This window comes from Phyllobates terribilis, unplaced genomic scaffold (genome assembly GCF_046119375.1).
Source record: "Phyllobates terribilis strain yellow unplaced genomic scaffold, ASM4611937v1 Scaffold_74__1_contigs__length_7073193, whole genome shotgun sequence".
NCBI classification, from domain to species: Eukaryota; Metazoa; Chordata; class Amphibia; order Anura; family Dendrobatidae; genus Phyllobates; species Phyllobates terribilis.
Window position 1 is genome coordinate 2340732 of NW_027362834.1, and position 21549 is coordinate 2362280.

Consider the following 21549-nt stretch of genomic DNA (forward strand, 5'->3'; position numbering starts at 1 on the left):
TTACAAGACAATCAATGCGAAACCTTTCAAGTACAAAAAAACCCATAAAAACATTTGACAATTATACATTACAGAGAATAATCAATATAAAATAGAATTCCACATATAAAAGCACCATCTACGGTTCGCTTCCTTCTTGCCCATATCTTTTACATTTTTTAAATAATAAACATACATTTCACTAAAAGCCAGTTTAATACAATCAAGCACAGAAATAAAATCACGATTAAACAATAAAATATTCCTTGCTTTCCAAATTGCATTCTTGGCACAGTTTATTATACACCAGCAGATTTCAGATTGGTATGCAGTAGGGCAATTAAAAAGTCCGTATAAAACATATTCATAATAAAAGTCCTTTAAACCGCAAACCCACTTTAAAAGAATCCCAATTTTCCCCCAGAGTTCTTGTGCAAAGGTGCAGTTCCAAAAAAGGTGCATAACGGTCTCATCACAATGGCAAGAGTCTCTTGGGCATTTTGCCCGTGCCACCAGGCCTCTCCGGTGTTGGAATTCTCTGGTTGGGAGGCACTGGTGGACGGACATCCAGGCAAGGTCTTTATGGACATTGGCGAGGAACTTCCCGAAGACATTCCTCCACACACGTTTGGATCTGTTCCATGAGTAGTTGCAAACTGGGGATGTCTCTTCTTCTCTCCTCAAATGGACAAATAGCTTCTTCCAGTCCAGAAGGATGTCAGCTCCAAGGTCTTTTAAATTATGAGTCTTTGTAACTTTTTCTAAAATAATAAGGTGCTTTGGTGGACACAATAAAACAGGCGCTGATAAGGATGGCCTAAACCATCTCTTAAAGATAAAACCACACGTGTATTTTAAAAACAGGCCAAAAGTACTATCAGACTTAAAAGCTTTAAAACAAAAACAGAAAAAATTTACATATAAAAACAGGCGAAGATCGGGAACATCTTTTCCTCCATTCTGCTTTCTCTTATACATTTCTGATCGTTTAAGCTTTTCCATTTTAGAGCCCCATATAAACATAAAAATACAACGAGTTAGTTTTTTTAGCATTAAGTCAGAGGGAGGATACACCATGGCAATATATAAAATCATAGGTAATAAAACAGATTTAATAACAAGGACTTTCCCTTCGATCGAAAGATTCCTCAGGGTCCAAAAGGAAAGTTTCTTTGCCATTTTATCTTGAACCTCTCCCCAACTCACAAGCCCATCATTATTTGCATCAAATACAACCCCTAAAATTTTCACATTGTCATATTTCACATTAACAGTCGGTAAGTCATTTCTATCCCAGGCACCCATAATCAAACACTCAGTTTTATTAAAATTCATTTTAAAACCAGAAGCTTGACTAAAAAGATTGGTGCACAATACTACTCTCCGGAGTGAAGCAGGATCAGTGCAAATAGCCGTCACGTCATCCATATATCCAAGCACTTTAACCTGAGCCCCTCCCCCTCCTGGGACAGGAACCCCCCGGACTACCTTGTCTTTCCGGATCATGCATAAAAGGGGTTCCATAGCGCAAATAAACAGAATTGGGGATAATGGACATCCCTGCTTCACTCCGGATTCCAGTGGGATAAAATCAGTTAAAAAACCATTGACAGAGATTTGTGAAAACATATTATTATATAAACTCTTAATGCGAGATAAAAACCAGTCTGGGATTGCCATTTGTTTTAAAACTTTAAAAAGATATTCATGAGAAACCCTGTCAAACGCTTTCTCGAAGTCTAGCGCCAACAGGGCCAGCCCTTGATCCCTGTCTTTACTGTACCATATTACGTCTCTGATCGTATTTAGGGTCTCTGTAATACTCCTCCCTGGTACACCACATACTTGTTCGGGTTGTATTAACACATTAATAACAGTTTTAAAACGACATGCAATAATCTTAGCTAAAACCTTGTAATCCATGTTAAGGAGGGTGATAGGTCTCCAATTTTTGAGGTCGTCCCGAGCGCCCTTCTTCTTGTATATTAAGGACACTATCCCCCTCCTCCATGACTTGGGTAACTTATCACACAAAAAAACCTCTTTAAAAAGTGCTAAAAGATCCTCTTTTAAAATATCCCAAAAGGATAAATAAAATTCCACAGGAAGGTCATCAGCTCCTGGGGCTTTCCCTCTTGAAAAACTTTTAAAAACACTAAAAAGTTCTTCTAAAGTAATATCTTTTGTTAAAAACCCCTGATCTGCAGAATTTAGCCTAAAATCCAGGACATTAAGAGCATCTTGTAAAAACACATTATTAACACTTTTTTTGCTAAAAAGGTTTCTATAAAAATTAAAAGCTACCCTCTTCATACCTTGTATTGTGCTATCTCCATCTAGGCAGGTAATCGTTTCTTTCCTCTCCACCACTTTTTTGAAAAAGAAACGTGTACACTTTTCCCCTTCTTCTAAAAATTGCACCTTAGAATTAAATATTATTTCCTTCCCTTTTTGTTCAAGGTATGACTGTATCTCATTTTTAAGGCTTACAATATCATCATGCACCTCTAAGCCTATCTCTTTGAATTTAAGGAGAGTCTGCAGTCTAGTATTCAAATTTGCATAGCCCTGCTTCTTCTGCCTCGCCTTCCTCTTCCCAGCCCTGATAAAAAAATGTTGGATCTTATCTTTAATCCCTTCCCACCAGGACAGCATTTTAAAATATGGGGGTTTGAGCTGCCTCCATTGTTGGTACTTTTTGATAAAATCTGACCTTACCAGGGGGTCTTCCAATAGGTGTACCCCCAGGCGCCACAACCCTCTATTCACCTTTAGTTCCCCCTGGTATTCTATCTCTAATTTTAATATGTTATGGTCAGAAAATAAATTAGGAATTAAAACAAAATATACAGGGCTAAAAGTTTCAGATAAAAAGATAAAATCGATCCTGGAGGTCACTCTCCGACCGGACCACGTAAATCCCGGGTCCGTCGGCGATAGCGACCTCCAGGCATCGCGCAACTTAAAATCTGTCTGCAAATTACTTAATAAAAAACATGATTTATCTAATTTACGGATTGGGTCACCTCCTCCTCGGCGCTCATTTACACTGAGGCAATTAAAGTCCCCAGCTACCAAAAGAGGAGATGACCCTACACAGAACAACGGTAAAATCTCAAACAATTGTATCCGCTCTTGTTTATCTGGAGGGGCATACACATTTATAACACGAAAGTTAAAATTATTAAAACATAAATGTACTAATATAGCTCTGCCGGGCACAATCTCAGTGACAGAGGAGATTATAAAAGCATTACCTCGGCAGAGCAGACCCACACCAGCTGATTTATTCTCATTAGAGCCGGACCAAATGGAGGGCCCTAGTTTCCAGTCTTTCTTTAGCTCATTATAACGTAGTCCGTGTTGCAGACCGCATTCCTGTAGGAAACAAATATCAAAGTCTAATGTTTTGAAAAAATCAAAGAGAGCAGCCCTGCGGACAGGGCTCTTTAAAGATCTCACATTGAGTGAGAGACACTTAATAGATGGCATTTGTGTCATGGGGGAGGGGAGTCATCCATTATATCCCCTGCAGACCCCGTCAAGCTCTCGAGTGTTGAGGAGAAGCAGAGAATATTCTGGGGGTCCGAACCGGATATCGGATACCCGGAGGAACCGGGTTGCCATATATCGTCCCTGGCAAGGCACACATCAGGCGAGTCTGGATTAAATGCCGGAGGATCGTCCGCTCTCAACTTTTTGCCACACGGCTCAATCACGTCGCTCGTGCAGTCATCCTCCGCTATTGCTGTGTGGCCTCTCACTTCCTGAAGACTCTCCAGGTCAGACATGAAAACCTCACCATCATTGCCACCTGCTGGACAAAGAACCGTGGTCTGCTGGCACAAGTCCCTAGGTATGTCTGGGGTCTTCGACACAGAGCCCCCCACCGCCAACTCATTGGGGGCGCCCTGCTCCAACACACCAGGGACCATCGACACAGTGGTCTTCTCTCTGACGGGAGAGTCCCTCTGCTCCGGTCTTTGGGTGGTCCGCCCTCCGCCCTTTTTCTGGGACTTCGCCACAGGAGGCTCTCCACGGGGGAGACCCGACTCCTGCTCCATCCTCTCCGTCTCCTTCCTCGCGCCCTTGACCTTCTCCGCCACCTCCTCTGTTGTGGAAACAGAAGGACGAGGCTCAGGTCCTTTACTGGTCTCCGGAACACGAACTGGTCCTTCCTGTGGCATAGGTCCTCCAGCAGCTTCCGCATATGTTCGGGTCTTGGTCTTCAGTGGGCACTCCCGAAATATATGGCCGTCCACGCCACAAAGGTTGCAAGAATCCTTATGGGGGCAATCCTTAAATAAATGTCCTAGTAGACCACAGTTATTACAACGGAATGCCTTGGACTCTGCACAATTGCTCTGGACATGCCCCATTTTCCCACAATTTCGACAGTACATAGGCATGCCAGAATAAAATAAATACCCCCGACTTTTCCCGATAGTGATAGTAGAGGGGGGGTGATGTGTTCCTCCATAGCCCTGGGGATCCTTCCGCAACCGCACAAGAAACCTCCGCTTCCCACCCCAGAAGCCAACAGAGTTCTTCACAGGCCCAATGTATCTCACCTCATCACAGTGACGGCTCAAACAGGTTTGGATGTCCTGCCTCTCCACAAAAGGGTTGGGAAAATACGTTGTTATTTGTACTTCCTCATGGACGAAAAGCAGGGAAAACACCAGGCCATCCATCTCATCTCTCCAACCATGCTCGTTCACCTTCTGGACCAACTGTTGGCAGCATCCTTGGTTCTTAAAAGTGATGGTATAAATACCTTTGAGTTCATTGTCCTGGAAGCAAAAGATGTCATCTCTGTCGAACTCCAGGATCCCAAGGAGGATGGTATTGCAGACGAAGCGGATACCTTTCTGCTCTCTGAAACTTTCCAAGACCTCGATACGGATTGTGTTCCTCATCCGGGGCTCTCCCGATGCAAAAGAAATTGTAGCAGGCATCCTTCCACGAAAGCGTACCAACTACAGAAGAAAAGAAAAAAGGCGTGAGCCTTTTTAAGGGATCGCAACACGTTGTAAGGGGACTAAGCCAGCTCCCTAATAGCAGCAGGGGGGTGAAGCCCCACCGTAAGGTGGGACGATCCCCCCAGGCCAAGGAGCCGGGTACCCCAAACACCTATCAGCCAAGACCAGATGCAATGCCTAAACACCACACCCAATCTTAGCCAAAAGGCCGAGAAGCGATAACCAGAATTGGTTTCCGACTACGGTGCCACCCAAGGATTCTGAAAAGTCCATTTGTGGAGATGGCCACCTGGACTCCCGTTAAGAAGACATGCTGTCAACCTCTAGATCCCTCACATGCCTGCACTTTTCGGCTTGCTGCTGCTGCAATCCACGCGTTTTAGATCTGCATAACTCCACCTCTTTTAGCACAGTACCCTCAACCCCCGGCTGTTCCCACCCGCCTCAACACCGTTGGAAGGGAGGAGAACCATTTAAGGCGGGGGGGGGGTGGAACGAGCAGCTGTCTACCCTTAGCAGGAGGGTTGCTGATTAATTACCTCTCCTGCTGCTGCTGCTGCTGGCTGTCCAGCAGCAGACTGAAGGTGGCTGCTGCTGTGCGCAGGTATATAAAGGCTCAGAGCCTATTATGACACGCGCAGCCAGCGTTCCATTGCCACATTCCGTCTACTGCAGGCGGGATACCTGGATGGCTGAATGTCACTGAGAAGCTCACAGAGACCGCCATAAGCAACAGTTTAAAAGAATGCCACAGACTAATCAACCAAACTTTTTGGGTTGGTTTCTCTTTTATAGTCTGCAGGCATTAAATGAAAGAAGTCAGTGTTCCAGCAGAGGGAGACAACGTTTCAGAAAAGGCATTGTAGCAAACCAAAAAAGAAATTTTAAGCGCAGCAGAGTAACCAGCTCACATACCTGTTAGCTCAGGTGAGTTTAAAAGGCTGCTGTTGATAACAAGGGCATTTGCTAAATAGATGGTGTGTGTGCAACAATATACTGAAAGGTCAATTATATTGTGCAGCTTATCTCACCACCTGTAGTTATTTAGGTGAAAGCTCCAAAATGCTTGCCTAATATGTCTGTTTATCCAAAAGGAAGTATAGAGGGAGAGCTAGATAGATAGCATTGCATTATATTACATTACATGGCAATGCAATGCACAGTTGCTGAAGTTGAACCAAAATGAGCTTGTCATCTGGCTTCTGCAACTTTTAACATGAAAAATCCAATGAGGAGAAGAAAAGAAAAGCCAAAGAGTCCATCCCAAAATCCAACAAACAAGCAAAATGAACAAAAAGCATTGAATTCAATTCTTTCTGATTTTAGAAACTGCATTAAAGAAGGGGTGCACCGGTCCTGGAGATACTGCAATACCAGGTCAATGCGTGGAGTGGACAGAGCAAGCTCTTTTTCCATCTCCCTGTTCTAAAAATCCATTTAATATATGGTCCCCAGATAGGGGACGTATCAGATATTAAACTGATAAGAACAGATACTACACTTGATCTTAGCCAAAAGGCCGAGAAGCGATAACCAGAATTGGTTTCCGACTACGGTGCCACCCAAGGATTCTGAAAAGTCCATTTGTGGAGATGGCCACCTGGACTCCCGTTAAGAAGACATGCTGTCAACCTCTAGATCCCTCACATGCCTGCACTTTTCGGCTTGCTGCTGCTGCAATCCACGCGTTTTAGATCTGCATAACTCCACCTCTTTTAGCACAGTACCCTCAACCCCCGGCTGTTCCCACCCGCCTCAACACCGTTGGAAGGGAGGAGAACCAATTAAGGCGGGGGGGGGTGGAACGAGCAGCTGTCTACCCTTAGCAGGAGGGTTGCTGATTAATTACCTCTCCTGCTGCTGCTGCTGGCTGTCCAGCAGCAGACTGAAGGTGGCTGCTGCTGTGCGCAGGTATATAAAGGCTCAGAGCCTATTATGACACGCGCAGCCAGCGTTCCATTGCCACATTCCGTCTACTGCAGGCGGGATACCTGGATGGCTGAATGTCACTGAGAAGCTCACAGAGACCACCATAAGCAACAGTTTAAAAGAATGCCACAGACTAATCAACCAAACTTTTTGGGTTGGTTTCTCTTTTATAGTCTGCAGGCATTAAATGAAAGAAGTCAGTGTTCCAGCAGAGGGAGACAACGTTTCAGAAAAGGCATTGTAGCAAACCAAAAAAGAAATTTTAAGCGCAGCAGAGTAACCAGCTCACATACCTGTTAGCTCAGGTGAGTTTAAAAGGCTGCTGTTGATAACAAGGGCATTTGCTAAATAGATGGTGTGTGTGCAACAATATACTGAAAGGTCAATTATATTGTGCAGCTTATCTCACCACCTGTAGTTATTTAGGTGAAAGCTCCAAAATGCTTGCCTAATATGTCTGTTTATCCAAAAGGAAGTATAGAGGGAGAGCTAGATAGATAGCATTGCATTACATTACATTACATGGCAATGCAATGCACAGTTGCTGAAGTTGAACCAAAATGAGCTTGTCATCTGGCTTCTGCAACTTTTAACATGAAAAATCCAATGAGGAGAAGAAAAGCAAAGCCAAAGAGTCCATCCCAAAATCCGACAAACAAGCAAAATGAACAAAAAGCATTGAATTCAATTCTTTCTGATTTTAGAAACTGCATTAAAGAAGGGGTGCACCGGTCCTGGAGATACTGCAATACCAGGTCAATGCGTGGAGTGGACAGAGCAAGCTCTTTTTCCATCTCCCTGTTCTAAAAATCCATTTAATATATGGTCCCCAGATAGGGGACGTATCAGATATTAAACTGATAAGAACAGATACTACACTTGATCTTAGCCAAAAGGCCGAGAAGCGATAACCAGAATTGGTTTCCGACTACGGTGCCACCCAAGGATTCTGAAAAGTCCATTTGTGGAGATGGCCACCTGGACTCCCGTTAAGAAGACATGCTGTCAACCTCTAGATCCCTCACATGCCTGCACTTTTCGGCTTGCTGCTGCTGCAATCCACGCGTTTTAGATCTGCATAACTCCACCTCTTTTAGCACAGTACCCTCAACCCCCGGCTGTTCCCACCCGCCTCAACACCGTTGGAAGGGAGGAGAACCAATTAAGGCGGGGGGGGGGGTGGAACGAGCAGCTGTCTACCCTTAGCAGGAGGGTTGCTGATTAATTACCTCTCCTGCTGCTGCTGCTGCTGGCTGTCCAGCAGCAGACTGAAGGTGGCTGCTGCTGTGCGCAGGTATATAAAGGCTCAGAGCCTATTATGACACGCGCAGCCAGCGTTCCATTGCCACATTCCGTCTACTGCAGGCGGGATACCTGGATGGCTGAATGTCACTGAGAAGCTCACAGAGACCGCCATAAGCAACAGTTTAAAAGAATGCCACAGACTAATCAACCAAACTTTTTGGGTTGGTTTCTCTTTTATAGTCTGCAGGCATTAAATGAAAGAAGTCAGTGTTCCAGCAGAGGGAGACAACGTTTCAGAAAAGGCATTGTAGCAAACCAAAAAAGAAATTTTAAGCGCAGCAGAGTAACCAGCTCACATACCTGTTAGCTCAGGTGAGTTTAAAAGGCTGCTGTTGATAACAAGGGCATTTGCTAAATAGATGGTGTGTGTGCAACAATATACTGAAAGGTCAATTATATTGTGCAGCTTATCTCACCACCTGTAGTTATTTAGGTGAAAGCTCCAAAATGCTTGCCTAATATGTCTGTTTATCCAAAAGGAAGTATAGAGGGAGAGCTAGATAGATAGCATTGCATTACATTACATTACATGGCAATGCAATGCACAGTTGCTGAAGTTGAACCAAAATGAGCTTGTCATCTGGCTTCTGCAACTTTTAACATGAAAAATCCAATGAGGAGAAGAAAAGCAAAGCCAAAGAGTCCATGCCAAAATCCGACAAACAAGCAAAATGAACAAAAAGCATTGAATTCAATTCTTTCTGATTTTAGAAACTGCATTAAAGAAGGGGTGCACCAGTCCTGGAGATACTGCAATACCAGGTCAATGCGTGGAGTGGACAGAGCAAGCTCTTTTTCCATCTCCCTGTTCTAAAAATCCATTTAATATATGGTCCCCAGATAGGGGACGTATCAGATATTAAACTGATAAGAACAGATTTTTTTTTTTTTTTTTTGAAAGCCCGAATTCGTGTACAAAACCCGAGTGCGCTTAAAAAAGTGACAAGTGCCACAAAAAAAGTGCACTAGGATGCTGGTCTTCTTGAAACCCTCTCCAAAAGGAGAAGGGTCCCCCAAACCATTCCCCGTCCCTCCGAGCCAGAAGGCCACAGCGAGGAACAGGGACAAATAGCCACCTCCAGCCTAAGCCAGTGCCGACCCAATCTTACCCCCAGCACCTGCCCGAGTTCTCACCCGAGCAAGGCACTGGGAGCCAAAGACTGTGCTCCCCTCCCGGAAGAGGGGAGCCAACAACGCTCTCCTCCCGAAAGAGGAGAGCCAGGGGGGTTCAGGGGGGAGCGGAACCTGATGGCCACACACTCCCCCCCTAGACCTGCCAAGAGAGGAACCCATAAGGGAACCGCATCCCGACAAAATCCTAGTAGGACGTGACACACGTGAATAAGTGGACACACAGTGACAAAGATATTAAATAAATAGTGAAGGTTTCACAGTATAATACTGCCCGGACCTTCGACCGGGAATTGAAAAAAATTCCCCATCCTAAGGCCAGAAGGCCCAGAATAAGGGTGTGTGCGAAGAAAGAAATATTGAAGTGCTTGTGCAAATGTGCCATAAACTCAAGTGGGGTTCCCAATCCCAGTGAGTTAAGGCACCCCAGGGTCACCACTCCTGGGGCACTTCACACTTCGGGCTTTCGATCTTCCCCGGCCCAATGGCGTCAATCCTGGGGGGCCATGCTTTCCACCAGATGACTATATTAGCCACCTGGCGTACTAACAAGCGCCTAAACCCCAGTGTGCATAATGTATCAATCTACTAGGGCGGCCAACATCCAAAACCGCCTTTTCGAAAGATACTACACTTGATCTAAGCCAAAAGGCCGAGAAGCGATAACCAGAATTGGTTTCCGACTACGGTGCCACCCAAGGATTCTGAAAAGTCCATTTGTGGAGATGGCCACCTGGACTCCCGTTAAGAAGACATGCTGTCAACCTCTAGATCCCTCACATGCCTGCACTTTTCGGCTTGCTGCTGCTGCAATCCACGCATTTTAGATCTGCATAACTCCACCTCTTTTAGCACAGTACCCTCAACCCCCGGCTGTTCCCACCCGCCTCAACACCGTTGGAAGGGAGGAGAACCAATTAAGGCGGGGGGGGGGGTGGAACGAGCAGCTGTCTACCCTTAGCAGGAGGGTTGCTGATTAATTACCTCTCCTGCTGCTGCTGCTGCTGGCTGTCCAGCAGCAGACTGAAGGTGGCTGCTGCTGTGCGCAGGTATATAAAGGCTCAGAGCCTATTATGACACGCGCAGCCAGCGTTCCATTGCCACATTCCGTCTACTGCAGGCGGGATACCTGGATGGCTGAATGTCACTGAGAAGCTCACAGAGACCGCCATAAGCAACAGTTTAAAAGAATGCCACAGACTAATCAACCAAACTTTTTGGGTTGGTTTCTCTTTTATAGTCTGCAGGCATTAAATGAAAGAAGTCAGTGTTCCAGCAGAGGGAGACAACGTTTCAGAAAAGGCATTGTAGCAAACCAAAAAAGAAATTTTAAGCGCAGCAGAGTAACCAGCTCACATACCTGTTAGCTCAGGTGAGTTTAAAAGGCTGCTGTTGATAACAAGGGCATTTGCTAAATAGATGGTGTGTGTGCAACAATATACTGAAAGGTCAATTATATTGTGCAGCTTATCTCACCACCTGTAGTTATTTAGGTGAAAGCTCCAAAATGCTTGCCTAATATGTCTGTTTATCCAAAAGGAAGTATAGAGGGAGAGCTAGATAGATAGCATTGCATTACATTACATTACATGGCAATGCAATGCACAGTTGCTGAAGTTGAACCAAAATGAGCTTGTCATCTGGCTTCTGCAACTTTTAACATGAAAAATCCAATGAGGAGAAGAAAAGCAAAGCCAAAGAGTCCATCCCAAAATCCAACAAACAAGCAAAATGAACAAAAAGCATTGAATTCAATTCTTTCTGATTTTAGAAACTGCATTAAAGAAGGGGTGCACCGGTCCTGGAGATACTGCAATACCAGGTCAATGCGTGGAGTGGACAGAGCAAGCTCTTTTTCCATCTCCCTGTTCTAAAAATCCATTTAATATATGGTCCCCAGATAGGGGACGTATCAGATATTAAACTGATAAGAACAGATACTACACTTGATCTTAGCCAAAAGGCCGAGAAGCGATAACCAGAATTGGTTTCCGACTACGTTGCCACCCAAGGATTCTGAAAAGTCCATTTGTGGAGATGGCCACCTGGACTCCCGTTAAGAAGACATGCTGTCAACCTCTAGATCCCTCACATGCCTGCACTTTTCGGCTTGCTGCTGCTGCAATCTACGCGTTTTAGATCTGCATAACTCCACCTCTTTTAGCACAGTACCCTCAACCCCCGGCTGTTCCCACCCGACTCAACACCGTTGGAAGGGAGGAGAACCAATTAAGGCGGGGGGGGGGGTGGAACGAGCAGCTGTCTACCCTTAACAGGAGGGTTGCTGATTAATTACCTCTCCTGCTGCTGCTGCTGCTGGCTGTCCAGCAGCAGACTGAAGGTGGCTGCTGCTGTGCGCAGGTATATAAAGGCTCAGAGCCTATTATGACACGCGCAGCCAGCGTTCCATTGCCACATTCCGTCTACTGCAGGCGGGATACCTGGATGGCTGAATGTCACTGAGAAGCTCACAGAGACCGCCATAAGCAACAGTTTAAAAGTATGCCACAGACTAATCAACCAAACTTTTTGGGTTGGTTTCTCTTTTATAGTCTGCAGGCATTAAATGAAAGAAGTCAGTGTTCCAGCAGAGGGAGACAACGTTTCAGAAAAGGCATTGTAGCAAACCAAAAAAGAAATTTTAAGCGCAGCAGAGTAACCAGCTCACATACCTGTTAGCTCAGGTGAGTTTAAAAGGCTGCTGTTGATAACAAGGGCATTTGCTAAATAGATGGTGTGTGTGCAACAATATACTGAAAGGTCAATTATATTGTGCAGCTTATCTCACCACCTGTAGTTATTTAGGTGAAAGCTCCAAAATGCTTGCCTAATATGTCTGTTTATCCAAAAGGAAGTATAGAGGGAGAGCTAGATAGATAGCATTGCATTACATTACATTACATGGCAATGCAATGCACAGTTGCTGAAGTTGAACCAAAATGAGCTTGTCATCTGGCTTCTGCAACTTTTAACATGAAAAATCCAATGAGGAGAAGAAAAGCAAAGCCAAAGAGTCCATCCCAAAATCCGACAAACAAGCAAAATGAACAAAAAGCATTGAATTCAATTCTTTCTGATTTTAGAAACTGCATTAAAGAAGGGGTGCACCGGTCCTGGAGATACTGCAATACCAGGTCAATGCGTGGAGTGGACAGAGCAAGCTCTTTTTCCATCTCCCTGTTCTAAAAATCCATTTAATATATGGTCCCCAGATAGGGGACGTATCAGATATTAAACTGATAAGAACAGATACTACACTTGATCTTAGCCAAAAGGCCGAGAAGCGATAACCAGAATTGGTTTCCGACTACGGTGCCACCCAAGGATTCTGAAAAGTCCATTTGTGGAGATGGCCACCTGGACTCCCGTTAAGAAGACATGCTGTCAACCTCTAGATCCCTCACATGCCTGCACTTTTCGGCTTGCTGCTGCTGCAATCCACGCGTTTTAGATCTGCATAACTCCACCTCTTTTAGCACAGTACCCTCAACCCCCGGCTGTTCCCACCCGCCTCAACACCGTTGGAAGGGAGGAGAACCAATTAAGGCGGGGGGGGGGGGTGGAACGAGCAGCTGTCTACCCTTAGCAGGAGGGTTGCTGATTAATTACCTCTCCTGCTGCTGCTGCTGCTGGCTGTCCAGCAGCAGACTGAAGGTGGCTGCTGCTGTGCGCAGGTATATAAAGGCTCAGAGCCTATTATGACACGCGCAGCCAGCGTTCCATTGCCACATTCCGTCTACTGCAGGCGGGATACCTGGATGGCTGAATGTCACTGAGAAGCTCACAGAGACCGCCATAAGCAACAGTTTAAAAGAATGCCACAGACTAATCAACCAAACTTTTTGGGTTGGTTTCTCTTTTATAGTCTGCAGGCATTAAATGAAAGAAGTCAGTGTTCCAGCAGAGGGAGACAACGTTTCAGAAAAGGCATTGTAGCAAACCAAAAAAGAAATTTTAAGCGCAGCAGAGTAACCAGCTCACATACCTGTTAGCTCAGGTGAGTTTAAAAGGCTGCTGTTGATAACAAGGGCATTTGCTAAATAGATGGTGTGTGTGCAACAATATACTGAAAGGTCAATTATATTGTGCAGCTTATCTCACCACCTGTAGTTATTTAGGTGAAAGCTCCAAAATGCTTGCCTAATATGTCTGTTTATCCAAAAGGAAGTATAGAGGGAGAGCTAGATAGATAGCATTGCATTACATTACATTACATGGCAATGCAATGCACAGTTGCTGAAGTTGAACCAAAATGAGCTTGTCATCTGGCTTCTGCAACTTTTAACATGAAAAATCCAATGAGGAGAAGAAAAGCAAAGCCAAAGAGTCCATCCCAAAATCCGACAAACAAGCAAAATGAACAAAAAGCATTGAATTCAATTCTTTCTGATTTTAGAAACTGCATTAAAGAAGGGGTGCACCGGTCCTGGAGATACTGCAATACCAGGTCAATGCGTGGAGTGGACAGAGCAAGCTCTTTTTCCATCTCCCTGTTCTAAAAATCCATTTAATATATGGTCCCCAGATAGGGGACGTATCAGATATTAAACTGATAAGAACAGATTTTTTGATTGAAGCTGCATCCAAGGCACTGAAAAATGTGACCGAAGTCACACCAAAACAGCGCACGAGGCGAGGATTCATGTGGACCCTTCCCGGAGGAGAGGGTCCCCAATAAACCATCCCCATCCCTCCGAGCCAGAAGGCCACAGCGAGGGTCAGGGATCTCCGATGCTCTCCCTAGCCGAAGCCGGAGAAGAGCCGTTTTCGTGCTCCCAGCTTCCATCTAGGCTGCCACCCTAGTGGAGCTGGAGCCTGTGTTGGTTTCTCAGCCCAAAGCTGACCGGACCTCCGACCGGGTTTATAAAAATTCCCCTTCCTAGCCCGGAGGCCAGGAATAGGGGGGGTTGCTCAGAAAGTATGATTGGCAAAGGTGCGGCGTGCTACGAATCCAAGTCTTTCTGGGGTTCCCAGTCCCAGTAAGCTTGGACTCCCACCAGGGCGCCTACTCCTGGGGCACATTGCTCCAAAGCCCTCACACTTACCCAGCCTAGTGACTTTGATCCTGGAGGGCCATGTTTTCCATCAGATAACTCTATGAGCCACCTGGCGTACTAACAAGTGCACCAAACCAGTGTGTAATATGCATCAATTTACTAGGGCAGCCCAAGGACAAAACTGCCTTTTCAAAAGATACTACACTTGATCTTAGCCAAAAGGCCGAGAAGCGATAACCAGAATTGGTTTCCGACTACGGTGCCACCCAAGGATTCTGAAAAGTCCATTTGTGGAGATGGCCACCTGGACTCCCGTTAAGAAGACATGCTGTCAACCTCTAGATCCCTCACATGCCTGCACTTTTCGGCTTGCTGCTGCTGCAATCCACGCGTTTTAGATCTGCATAACTCCACCTCTTTTAGCACAGTACCCTCAACCCCCGGCTGTTCCCACCCGCCTCAACACCGTTGGAAGGGAGGAGAACCAATTAAGGCGGGGGGGGGGTGGAACGAGCAGCTGTCTACCCTTAGCAGGAGGGTTGCTGATTAATTACCTCTCCTGCTGCTGCTGCTGCTGGCTGTCCAGCAGCAGACTGAAGGTGGCTGCTGCTGTGCGCAGGTATATAAAGGCTCAGAGCCTATTATGACACGCGCAGCCAGCGTTCCATTGCCACATTCCGTCTACTGCAGGCGGGATACCTGGATGGCTGAATGTCACTGAGAAGCTCACAGAGACCGCCATAAGCAACAGTTTAAAAGAATGCCACAGACTAATCAACCAAACTTTTTGGGTTGGTTTCTCTTTTATAGTCTGCAGGCATTAAATGAAAGAAGTCAGTGTTCCAGCAGAGGGAGACAACGTTTCAGAAAAGGCATTGTAGCAAACCAAAAAAGAAATTTTAAGCGCAGCAGAGTAACCAGCTCACATACCTGTTAGCTCAGGTGAGTTTAAAAGGCTGCTGTTGATAACAAGGGCATTTGCTAAATAGATGGTGTGTGTGCAACAATATACTGAAAGGTCAATTATATTGTGCAGCTTATCTCACCACCTGTAGTTATTTAGGTGAAAGCTCCAAAATGCTTGCCTAATATGTCTGTTTATCCAAAAGGAAGTATAGAGGGAGAGCTAGATAGATAGCATTGCATTACATTACATTACATGGCAATGCAATGCACAGTTGCTGAAGTTGAACCAAAATGAGCTTGTCATCTGGCTTCTGCAACTTTTAACATGAAAAATCCAATGAGGAGAAGAAAAGCAAAGCCAAAGAGTCCATCCCAAAATCCGACAAACAAGCAAAATGAACAAAAAGCATTGAATTCAATTCTTTCTGATTTTAGAAACTGCATTAAAGAAGGGGTGCACCGGTCCTGGAGATACTGCAATACCAGGTCAATGCGTGGAGTGGACAGAGCAAGCTCTTTTTCCATCTCCCTGTTCTAAAAATCCATTTAATATATGGTCCCCAGATAGGGGACGTATCAGATATTAAACTGATAAGAACAGATACTACACTTGATCTTAGCCAAAAGGCCGAGAAGCGATAACCAGAATTGGTTTCCGACTACGGTGCCACCCAAGGATTCTGAAAAGTCCATTTGTGGAGATGGCCACCTGGACTCCCGTTAAGAAGACATGCTGTCAACCTCTAGATCCCTCACATGCCTGCACTTTTCGGCTTGCTGCTGCTGCAATCCACGCGTTTTAGATCTGCATAACTCCACCTCTTTTAGCACAGTACCCTCAACCCCCGGCTGTTCCCACCCGCCTCAACACCGTTGGAAGGGAGGAGAACCAATTAAGGCGGGGGGGGGGTGGAACGAGCAGCTGTCTACCCTTAGCAGGAGGGTTGCTGATTAATTACCTCTCCTGCTGCTGCTGCTGCTGGCTGTCCAGCAGCAGACTGAAGGTGGCTGCTGCTGTGCGCAGGTATATAAAGGCTCAGAGCCTATTATGACACGCGCAGCCAGCGTTCCATTGCCACATTCCGTCTACTGCAGGCGGGATACCTGGATGGCTGAATGTCACTGAGAAGCTCACAGAGACCGCCATAAGCAACAGTTTAAAAGAATGCCACAGACTAAACAACCAAACTTTTTGGGTTGGTTTCTCTTTTATAGTCTGCAGGCATTAAATGAAAGAAGTCAGTGTTCCAGCAGAGGGAGACAACGTTTCAGAAAAGGCATTGTAGCAAACCAAAAAAGAAATTTTAAGCGCAGCAGAGTAACCAGCTCACATACCTGTTAGCTCAGGTGAGTTTAAAAGGCTGCTGTTGATAACAAGGGCATTTGCTAAATAGATGGTGTGTGTGCAACAATATACTGAAAGGTCAATTATATTGTGCAGCTTATCTCACCACCTGTAGTTATTTAGGTGAAAGCTCCAAAATGCTTGCCTAATATGTCTGTTTATCCAAAAGGAAGTATAGAGGGAGAGCTAGATAGATAGCATTGCATTACATTACATTACATGGCAATGCAATGCACAGTTGCTGAAGTTGAACCAAAATGAGCTTGTCATCTGGCTTCTGCAACTTTTAACATGAAAAATCCAATGAGGAGAAGAAAAGCAAAGCCAAAGAGTCCATCCCAAAATCCGACAAACAAGCAAAATGAACAAAAAGCATTGAATTCAATTCTTTCTGATTTTAGAAACTGCATTAAAGAAGGGGTGCACCGGTCCTGGAGATACTGCAATACCAGGTCAATGCGTGGAGTGGACAGAGCAAGCTCTTTTTCCATCTCCCTGTTCTAAAAATCCATTTAATATATGGTCCCCAGATAGAGGACGTATCAGATATTAAACTGATAAGAACAGATACTACACTTGATCTTAGCCAAAAGGCCGAGAAGCGATAACCAGAATTGGTTTCCGACTACGGTGCCACCCAAGGATTCTGAAAAGTCCATTTGTGGAGATGGCCACCTGGACTCCCGTTAAGAAGACATGCTGTCAACCTCTAGATCCCTCACATGCCTGCACTTTTCGGCTTGCTGCTGCTGCAATCCACGCGTTTTAGATCTGCATAACTCCACCTCTTTTAGCACAGTACCCTCAACCCCCGGCTGTTCCCACCCGCCTCAACACCGTTGGAAGGGAGGAGAACCAATTAAGGCGGGGGGGGGGGTGGAACGAGCAGCTGTCTACCCTTAGCAGGAGGGTTGCTGATTAATTACCTCTCCTGCTGCTGCTGCTGCTGGCTGTCCAGCAGCAGACTGAACGTGGCTGCTGCTGTGCGCAGGTATATAAAGGCTCAGAGCCTATTATGACACGCGCAGCCAGCGTTCCATTGCCACATTCCGTCTACTGCAGGCGGGATACCTGGATGGCTGAATGTCACTGAGAAGCTCACAGAGACCGCCATAAGCAACAGTTTAAAAGAATGCCACAGACTAATCAACCAAACTTTTTGGGTTGGTTTCTCTTTTATAGTCTGCAGGCATTAAATGAAAGAAGTCAGTGTTCCAGCAGAGGGAGACAACGTTTCAGAAAAGGCATTGTAGCAAACCAAAAAAGAAATTTTAAGCGCAGCAGAGTAACCAGCTCACATACCTGTTAGCTCAGGTGAGTTTAAAAGGCTGCTGTTGATAACAAGGGCATTTGCTAAATAGATGGTGTGTGTGCAACAATATACTGAAAGGTCAATTATATTGTGCAGCTTATCTCACCACCTGTAGTTATTTAGGTGAAAGCTCCAAAATGCTTGCCTAATATGTCTGTTTATCCAAAAGGAAGTATAGAGGGAGAGCTAGATAGATAGCATTGCATTACATTACATTACATGGCAATGCAATGCACAGTTGCTGAAGTTGAACCAAAATGAGCTTGTCATCTGGCTTCTGCAACTTTTAACATGAAAAATCCAATGAGGAGAAGAAAAGCAAAGCCAAAGAGTCCATCCCAAAATCCGACAAACAAGCAAAATGAACAAAAAGCATTGAATTCAATTCTTTCTGATTTTAGAAACTGCATTAAAGAAGGGGTGCACCGGTCCTGGAGATACTGCAATACCAGGTCAATGCGTGGAGTGGACAGAGCAAGCTCTTTTTCCATCTCCCTGTTCTAAAAATCCATTTAATATATGGTCCCCAGATAGGGGACGTATCAGATATTAAACTGATAAGAACAGATTTTTTTTTTTTTTCGAAAGCCCGAATTCGTGTACAAAACCCGAGTGCGCTTAAAAAAGTGACAAGTGCCACAAAAAAAGTGCACTAGGATGCTGGTCTTCTTGAAACCCTCTCCAAAAGGAGAAGGGTCCCCCAAACCATTCCCCGTCCCTCCGAGCCAGAAGGCCACAGCGAGGAACAGGGACAAATAGCCACCTCCAGCCGAAGCCAGTGGCGACCCAATCTTACCCCCAGCACCTGCCCGAGTTCTCACCCGAGCAAGGCACTGGGAGCCAAAGACTGTGCTCCCCTCCCGGAAGAGGGGAGCCAACAACGCTCTCCTCCCGAAAGAGGAGAGCCAGGGGGGTTCAGGGGGGAGCGGAACCTGATGGCCAAACACTCCCCCCCTAGACCTGCCAAGAGAGGAACCCATAAGGGAACCGCATCCCGACAAAATCCTAGTAGGACGTGACACACGTGAATAAGTGGACACACAGTGACAAAGAAATTAAATAAATAGTGAAGGTTTCACAGTATAATACTGCCCGGACCTTCGACCGGGAATTGAAAAAATTCCCCATCCTAAGGCCAGAAGGCCCAGAATAAGGGTGTGTGCGAAGAAAGAAATATTGAAGTGCTTGTGCAAATGTGCCATAAACTCAAGTGGGGTTCCCAATCCCAGTGAGTTAAGGCACCCCAGGGTCACCACTCCTGGGGCACTTCACACTTCGGGCTTTCGATCTTCCCCGGCCCAATGGCGTCAATCCTGGGGGGCCATGCTTTCCACCAGATGACTATATTAGCCACCTGGCGTACTAACAAGCGCCTAAACCCCAGTGTGCATAATGTATCAATCTACTAGGGCGGCTAACATCCAAAACCGCCTTTTCGAAAGATACTACACTTGATCTTAGCCAAAAGGCCGAGAAGCGATAACCAGAATTGGTTTCCGACTACGGTGCCACCCAAGGATTCTGAAAAGTCCATTTGTGGAGATGGCCACCTGGACTCCCGTTAAGAAGACATGCTGTCAACCTCTAGATCCCTCACATGCCTGCACTTTTCGGCTTGCTGCTGCTGCAATCCACGCGTTTTAGATCTGCATAACTCCACCTCTTTTAGCACAGTACCCTCAACCCCCGGCTGTTCCCACCCGCCTCAACACCGTTGGAAGGGAGGAGAACCAATTAAGGCGCGGGGGGGGGTGGAACGAGCAGCTGTCTACCCTTAGCAGGAGGGTTGCTGATTAATTACCTCTCCTGCTGCTGCTGCTGCTGGCTGTCCAGCAGCAGACTGAAGGTGGCTGCTGCTGTGCGCAGGTATATAAAGGCTCAGAGCCTATTATGACACGCGCAGCCAGCGTTCCATTGCCACATTCCGTCTACTTCAGGCGGGATACCTGGATGGCTGAATGTCACTGAGAAGCTCACAGAGACCGCCATAAGCAACAGTTTAAAAGAATGCCACAGACAAATCAGCCAAACTTTTTGGGTTGGTTTCTCTTTTATAGTCTGCAGGCATTAAATGAAAGAAGTCAGTGTTCCAGCAGAGGGAGACAACGTTTCAGAAAAGGCATTGTAGCAAACCAAAAAAGAAATTTTAAGCGCAGCAGAGTAACCAGCTCACATACCTGTTAGCTCAGGTGAGTTTAAAAGGCTGCTGTTGATAACAAGGGCATTTGCTAAATAGATGGTGTGTGTGCAACAATATACTGAAAGGTCAATTATATTGTGCAGCTTATCTCACCACCTGTAGTTATTTAGGTGAAAGCTCCAAAATGCTTGCCTAATATGTCTGTTTATCCAAAAGGAAGTATAGAGGGAGAGCTAGATAGATAGCATTGCATTACATTACATTACATGGCAATGCAATGCACAGTTGCTGAAGTTGAACCAAAATGAGCTTGTCATCTGGCTTCTGCAACTTTTAACATGAAAAATCCAATGAGGAGAAGAAAAGCAAAGCCAAAGAGTCCATCCCAAAATCCGACAAACAAGCAAAATGAACAAAAAGCATTGAATTCAATTCTTTCTGATTTTAGAAACTGCATTAAAGAAGGGGTGCACCGGTCCTGGAGATACTGCAATACCAGGTCAATGCGTGGAGTGGACAGAGCAAGCTCTTTTTCCATCTCCCTGTTCTAAAAATCCATTTAATATATGGTCCCCAGATAGGGGACGTATCAGATATTAAACTGATAAGAACAGATACTACACTTGATCTTAGCCAAAAGGCCGAGAAGCGATAACCAGAATTGGTTTCCGACTACGGTGCCACCCAAGGATTCTGAAAAGTCCATTTGTGGAGATGGCCACCTGGACTCCCGTTAAGAAGACATGCTGTCAACCTCTAGATCCCTCACATGCCTGCACTTTTCGGCTTGCTGCTGCTGCAATCCACGCGTTTTAGATCTGCATAACTCCACCTCTTTTAGCACAGTACCCTCAACCCCCGGCTGTTCCCACCCGCCTCAACACCGTTGGAAGGGAGGAGAACCAATTAAGGCGGGGGGGGGGTGGAACGAGCAGCTGTCTACCCTTAGCAGGAGGGTTGCTGATTAATTACCTCTCCTGCTGCTGCTGCTGCTGGCTGTCCAGCAGCAGACTGAAGGTGGCTGCTGCTGTGCGCAGGTATATAAAGGCTCAGAGCCTATTATGACACGCGCAGCCAGCGTTCCATTGCCACATTCCGTCTACTGCAGGCGGGATACCTGGATGGCTGAATGTCACTGAGAAGCTCACAGAGACCGCCATAAGCAACAGTTTAAAAGAATGCCACAGACTAATCAACCAAACTTTTTGGGTTGGTTTCTCTTTTATAGTCTGCAGGCATTAAATGAAAGAAGTCAGTGTTCCAGCAGAGGGAGACAACGTTTCAGAAAAGGCATTGTAGCAAACCAAAAAAGAAATTTTAAGCGCAGCAGAGTAACCAGCTCACATACCTGTTAGCTCAGGTGAGTTTAAAAGGCTGCTGTTGATAACAAGGGCATTTGCTAAATAGATGGTGTGTGTGCAACAATATACTGAAAGGTCAATTATATTGTGCAGCTTATCTCACCACCTGTAGTTATTTAGGTGAAAGCTCCAAAATGCTTGCCTAATATGTCTGTTTATCCA

At 45.6% G+C, this 21549-nt stretch overlaps 10 non-coding genes and 3 pseudogenes across 10 annotated transcripts; all 13 read right to left on the reverse strand.

The window, feature by feature from the left end:
* Positions 1-6301: 6301 nt before the first annotated feature.
* LOC141194804 (U2 spliceosomal RNA) lies at positions 6302-6492 on the reverse strand. Its single transcript, XR_012267423.1, has one exon. It is a non-coding gene; the product is annotated as a U2 spliceosomal RNA (small nuclear RNA).
* Positions 6493-7608: 1116 nt separating this feature from the next.
* On the reverse strand, positions 7609-7799 carry LOC141194805 (U2 spliceosomal RNA). The gene has a single exon (XR_012267424.1). It is a non-coding gene; the product is annotated as a U2 spliceosomal RNA (small nuclear RNA).
* A 1121-nt stretch (positions 7800-8920) lies between these two features.
* On the reverse strand, positions 8921-9102 carry LOC141196387 (U2 spliceosomal RNA). Its single transcript, XR_012268919.1, has one exon. It is a non-coding gene; the product is annotated as a U2 spliceosomal RNA (small nuclear RNA).
* A 796-nt stretch (positions 9103-9898) lies between these two features.
* Positions 9899-9990, reverse strand: LOC141196534 (U2 spliceosomal RNA; annotated as a pseudogene).
* A 1121-nt stretch (positions 9991-11111) lies between these two features.
* On the reverse strand, positions 11112-11302 carry LOC141194806 (U2 spliceosomal RNA). The gene has a single exon (XR_012267425.1). It is a non-coding gene; the product is annotated as a U2 spliceosomal RNA (small nuclear RNA).
* A 1121-nt stretch (positions 11303-12423) lies between these two features.
* On the reverse strand, positions 12424-12614 carry LOC141194807 (U2 spliceosomal RNA). The gene has a single exon (XR_012267426.1). It is a non-coding gene; the product is annotated as a U2 spliceosomal RNA (small nuclear RNA).
* A 1122-nt stretch (positions 12615-13736) lies between these two features.
* On the reverse strand, positions 13737-13918 carry LOC141196212 (U2 spliceosomal RNA). The gene has a single exon (XR_012268776.1). It is a non-coding gene; the product is annotated as a U2 spliceosomal RNA (small nuclear RNA).
* Positions 13919-14442: 524 nt separating this feature from the next.
* Positions 14443-14558, reverse strand: LOC141196466 (U2 spliceosomal RNA; annotated as a pseudogene).
* Positions 14559-15678: 1120 nt separating this feature from the next.
* On the reverse strand, positions 15679-15869 carry LOC141194809 (U2 spliceosomal RNA). Its single transcript, XR_012267428.1, has one exon. It is a non-coding gene; the product is annotated as a U2 spliceosomal RNA (small nuclear RNA).
* A 1120-nt stretch (positions 15870-16989) lies between these two features.
* On the reverse strand, positions 16990-17180 carry LOC141195852 (U2 spliceosomal RNA). Its single transcript, XR_012268426.1, has one exon. It is a non-coding gene; the product is annotated as a U2 spliceosomal RNA (small nuclear RNA).
* A 1121-nt stretch (positions 17181-18301) lies between these two features.
* Positions 18302-18485, reverse strand: LOC141196353 (U2 spliceosomal RNA). The gene has a single exon (XR_012268896.1). It is a non-coding gene; the product is annotated as a U2 spliceosomal RNA (small nuclear RNA).
* Positions 18486-19275: 790 nt separating this feature from the next.
* On the reverse strand, positions 19276-19367 carry LOC141196496 (U2 spliceosomal RNA; annotated as a pseudogene).
* A 1121-nt stretch (positions 19368-20488) lies between these two features.
* On the reverse strand, positions 20489-20679 carry LOC141194810 (U2 spliceosomal RNA). Its single transcript, XR_012267429.1, has one exon. It is a non-coding gene; the product is annotated as a U2 spliceosomal RNA (small nuclear RNA).
* Positions 20680-21549: the final 870 nt, after the last annotated feature.